Raw genomic sequence first — 5,530 nt, 5'->3', positions numbered from 1 at the left:
GAGAGAGGGAGGGAGGGAGGGCGCCTCTCTGGTGTCTCTTCTTATAAGGACACTAATGCCATCATGAGGGCCCCAACCTCACAACCTCATCTAAACCTAATTATCTCCCAATGGCCCTGCCTCCACATACCATCACCTTGGGGAGTAGGCTTCATCATATGAACTTGGAGGGACACAATTCCGTCCACAGCAGAATTGACAGTGTAATGAATGAATTGAACTGTGGTTTGCTCTGTACTTGTGCCCTTCATGCCTGTTTACATGAGTCAGATGGAGTAAGTTATTTGAGTGCTACATGTTTGGTATTTTCTGTTGTGTGTGCACACACATGGGTAGGGTGTACAACTTAAAAGCAAAACCATTCAAGCATGCAGAATTTCCCCACCTACCACTTAGCCATGCTTCAGCTCTTCCATCAGATATAGGTGATTACTAAAGTGGCAGGAATGGTGTCATCACGAAAAAGTTTCAGGATGAAAAGGGATTGCTTATGGCAGAGCTCTGGGTGAGAATACAAAGAACCTGGAAGATCCTCTTTCATAGCCAATCATTAATGTTGTGTTTGTCTCTTCTGGACCAAAGGAGAAGTGTTGAGGGTTTGGGGGGGTGGGGTAGTGGGGAAAACAGGAGAAAAAAAAGGAATGGGAGAGAAGAAATGGTCAATTAGCACATAAGAGTGAGAAAGCAGAAACTGAAGCCACAAACTACAGAAAGAAGATGCTCACAGCCCTGGCCCCACCCAAGCTCTTCTCTTCGGCTCAGGTGGGTCTCTCTGATGCCCTGCACCAGGTGCCGGTGGCTTCTGAAAGAAGAAGACCACAAGCTTTCAGGAACAAACCCTTCAGATGCCAGGAGAGGCAGCAGTCCCACAGCACTGGGGCAAGGCTTGTCGTCTCTCTGGAAGAGTAGAGAGCAAGTTCTGTCTACTGTGTGTGGAAACAGGTCTGTCAACTTCTGCTCAGAGTAAGGTGGAAGTCAGTCCAGGAAAGGGAAGGTGAGAGAGTACTAAAGAAGAACTGAAGAGCTAGGAAGAGCTAGATCTTTTGAAGGGGATGTCCTGGGCTGCCCAGGAAGGCTGCCTCAGATCTTCATCAAAAGAATTATTAACTCTTCTTCTCATTGTTGGATTGTAGCAAACCGCTCCCTTAGAAACTTCCTAGCCTTCATCCAAATGCATGTAAACCTTGAGAGAGGACCAAGAGGGAGAAGAAGGGCATGGCAGATTAGATAAGATGTGAGAAGTGACAGGTGCTGTGAGGCAAATCAATGAGACAGGAGATGATGTGACTGAATGGGAGCCTTCATCCTGAAGAACTACATCCCCCTGAGGCTTCTAGGCTGCTGCCTGTGCTGCTCACCAAGAAAAAAAATCACCCAGATTCACCTCACTTCCTTTTCTGCCATGCTTTGCAGGCTGGGACGTCAAGGGACAGCTATATAGATAGAGCATGCATGACCTGCAGTGAGGTATTTGAACAAGAAGGAGCAACGTGGCATTAATGAGACTCCATGTGTGACTGAATGACAACACCCAAAGCGTGATGACCAAGGTGCCATGTTTACCTGGAAAGAGAGCTCTCCGGGTTGTGCTAATGTGTCTGCCTTGTTCAGCATTTTTACTGGCAACTTGGATGAAATCAAAGTGAGCAAGCTTGTCAAGTGTTCAGTTGACACAGAGCCAGGAGATAGCACTAATAAGTCAGCTGACAGGAACAAGATTCAAAGAGATCTAGACAGGTTAGAATGATGGATCAAAACTAACAAGATGGAAGATAGAAGCTATAGTTAAGTTCAAGCAATTAGATGCACCAGGTAAGGGAGACGAGTTCATGCATGAGTAATGAAAGCAGTGGTTTTGGTTGATTACACTCTTGATATAAATTACATATATTTACATATATTACATATACATGTATTACAAATTACGTATATTACATATTCCATATATTCCATATATTTACGTATTCCAAATTACATATTACATACCGTAACATTTGTTAAAAAAGAGAGAGAAAAAATTTTTGCAGATTTATATTGCATACATAAAGTGGTCATATCCAAAAAAAAAAAGGAGATAATTATCTCACAGTATTCTTCATATTGAATTCTATTTGAGATGACTCAAATTAAGCAAACATTCATTGAAAAATGCCCACGAGGGGGTCTGGCGAGGAGAGAAGTAATTGAAGCAGTTGGAGCAGTTTCTCTGAGGAATTTGAGAATATGTGCAGAGTGTGGGGAGGATGAGATAGTCATATTCAAATATTTGAAAGTGACATTGAAAAGAATTAAGTGTCTTATGTGTAACTCCAGATGACGAGTAAAGGGCAGTTTCAGACAGAAAGATAGATTTCTGCTCAATATACATTAGAATTAATTGACATTTTGAGATACCCAAATAGAGAATTTGCTGTGACAGGAATTTTCCAACTTGGACCCATTAGGGATGATGTGGAGTGGATCGGGAGGACACACTAGGTGACTTGAGGGTCCCTTCCACTCTATGGTTTAACTTATTTCACTTAAAAGGTATGTATTGAATTTCTACGCACCGTGTGTATAGTGAGTGGTGAGCAAAACATAAGCTGCTCTCTTGGCACCTACATATATAATCGATGGAGGAGACAGACAATCAACAGGTAAGCGACAACTTACTATAAACTAAATGCTATGTAGAACGCAAACAGGGTGCTGAGATAGAGAAAGATTAGGAAGGCCCTCCATAGATAAAATGGTCAGGGAAAGTCTCACTGAGGGGATACTTAAGTGAGACCTAAAGGGTGAGGGGATAGGCTTTTAAAGAACTAGGAGAAACATTCCCAGCAGAAAGCACAACATGAAAAAAGGCCTCCTTGGTAAGACAAAGCTGGGCACACTGAGGAAGGGAAAGCAGGTCAGGGTAGCTGGAACACAGGAGGCAAGGAACAGGATGGCAGAGGTGAGAGGGAGACATAGACAGAGCCAGATCACATGGCGCCCTGTGCGAACAAAGATGAGAATTTACATTTTTTTCCTAAGTTCAATAGAAAGCCACTGAAGAGTTTTAGGCAAGGAGAGACAGAATCTGATTCACGTTATAAAAAGGTTGATGAGTTCTTTAAGACTGTTTTAGTGCTGAAAAATAGCAGAAAACAGAGGCTGTTCTGTTCCAGCACCGAGGTTAACTCAGGAGGGAAATGTAGGGAGAACCAGCCAGAACTCTGCCAGAGTTTCCTCAGCTCTTAAGAGCCCAGCCCCTAGGGAGGCTCGAAACATCATGGTAGAGGGCTTTGAAGCACTGGGCAGTGTATTCGTTCTCAACTTGAGAACCTGGAATCTACCCTAGTGTCATTTGTGGCCTTCCAGAAGAAATGCAACTCAGAGTGACTGCCAGAAAACAAGTACAGAACCACAAGTGCCCTTGAGACTCTATGTGATCTAATCTCTAAAGAGGCAAGTGTTTTACAAAACAAGTGAGAAGTGTCCTTTCCTTCCAGTAATATTTGGAATTGGAGTTGAGGATAAGGTTAGAATTAAGCAAAATAACTAGAATAGAGTTAAGGGCAAAGAGATCTTGCTATAAAATTGAAATTCGATATCAAAAAGGAAATGGGATGAATTAAGAAAACACAAGAACGGATTAATTACAGGAAGGTCAGCATTAAATAGCTAGATTGAGAACTAAGCAAGTTTAAGAGGTGCTGTGGTGAGATGTGGAGATGTGGGTCCTACAACTGATAGTATAATAACATTGCAGGCTGTATAGAAAAATGGGGAAAAAGAGAAAAAAGCTACCAGTAAGCCTTCCACCTTAATTGGCATTATTATTAATTTTGTGCATGTCTTCTGTTATTTTTCCCTTGCATCTGCTTTTAATATCTTGATTAGATTTTTGTTTAAGTCGTAAGAGCAATACGTGAATTGCAGAAAATGAAACCTGCTCTGGTCTCCCAACCCAACCTCTCAGAGGTATACAAATGGAGTATAGTCTTAAAAGTTAATAGTTTGTTAAAAGAAGTCAAAAGAAGATGAGATATATCTATACACACACACACACACACACACACACACACACACACACACACACACACACTGGAATACTACTCAGCCATAAAAAAGAATGAAATTTTGCCATTTGCAGCATCATAGATGGACTTGAAGGGCATTATTCTAAGTGAAATAAGTCAGAGAAAGACAAACACTGCCTGATCTCACTTATATGGAATATAAGAAATATAACAAACTAGTGAATATAACAAACAAGAAGCAGGAAGAAGGAAGAAGAGGGAAGAGGAGGAGAGGGAGGAGGAGGAGGGAGGTGACCGTGCCGTGGCGGAGGAGCAGGAGGGGGATGGAGAGGAGAAGGCTCCCGGGTGGCATGGAGCTCCTGCTCCTCCAGGCGCTGCCCAGGCCCCCGTCAGCCAGGGCTGAACCCCTGCAGGATAAGGAAACCTGCGTGGGTACTAACAATCAAAGCTACATCTGTGACACAGGACACTGCTGTGGACAGTCTCAGCGCTGCAGCTACTACTATGAACTCTGGTGCTTCTGGCTCGTGTGGACCATCATCATCCTCCTGAGCTGCTGCTGCGTGTGCCACCACCGCCGAGCCAAGCACCGCCTTCAGGCCCAACAGCGGCAACATGAAATCCACCTGATCGCCTACCGGGAAGCCCACAATTACTCAGCGCTGCCATTTTATTTCAGGTTTTTGCCGAACTCTTTACTACCTCCTTATGAGGAAGTGGAACCGGCCTCCAGCTCCTCCCCCACCATACAGTGCCTTCCAGCTCCAGCAGCAGCAGCTGCCTGCAGTGTGGCCCTACAGGCCTACTGCCTACCGTGTGGCCGATCTCACCAGGGGCTCCCAGGGGCCTCCGAGCAGCCCCTTGTCGGGCCCAGCAGAAGCAGCACGCGACCCCCGAGCATCGCTGACCCTGAGCCCTCCGACATGCCAGCAGCCCCAGCAGCCGCCAAAGCCCCTGGGACGGAGCCCAGCGGCTCTGTGGCTGGCCTGGGGGAGGTGGACCCTGGGGCCTTCCTGGACAAGGATTCCGAATGTAAGGAGGAGCTGCTGAAAGGGTGCAGCTCCGAGCAGGGCGGCGCCCTCCCCGACAGCAAAGACAAGACGCCCGGCAGACATCGCCGCTTCACAGGTGACTCAAGCACCGAGGTGTGTGTGCGCAACTGGGGCCACCATGATGACGACCTCAGAGAGTTCAACGTGCTCATCGACGATGCTCTGGACGGACCCCTGGACTTCTGCCGCAGCTGCCACGTGCGGCCTCCTGGCGACAAGGAGGAAGGGCTCTGCCAGCCCTCGGAGGAGCAGGCCGGGGAGCCTGGGCGCCCCCACCTGCCGCGGTTGCCTGCCTGCCTGCTGCTGAACACCATCAACGAGCAGGACTCCCCAAACTCCCAGAGCAGCAGCTCCCCCAGCTAGAGCAGGCCCTGCCTGCGCCCGAGAACTTGGCGACGCAACCAGGGTAGGGAACCATGAGAGAAGCATTAAGTGACTGTGTTCCTTCCCCCCCCCCCACCCCGCTCCTGC

The 5,530-nt window shown here is 46.8% G+C and overlaps 1 pseudogene across 1 annotated transcript; it reads left to right on the top strand.

Moving 5' to 3' along the window:
- The first annotated feature begins 222 nt into the window (after positions 1-222).
- On the top strand, positions 223-5,530 carry LOC309659658 (WW domain binding protein 1-like pseudogene; annotated as a pseudogene). The gene has a single exon. The product of its transcript is annotated as a WW domain binding protein 1-like pseudogene (transcript).

Source organism: Balaenoptera physalus, assembly GCF_965194825.1.
Source record: "Balaenoptera physalus genome assembly, chromosome: 1".
In the NCBI taxonomy this organism is placed as follows: Eukaryota; Metazoa; Chordata; class Mammalia; order Artiodactyla; family Balaenopteridae; genus Balaenoptera; species Balaenoptera physalus.
Note: the sequence above shows the minus strand (reverse complement) of the source record. Positions and strands in the feature narration are given on the sequence as shown.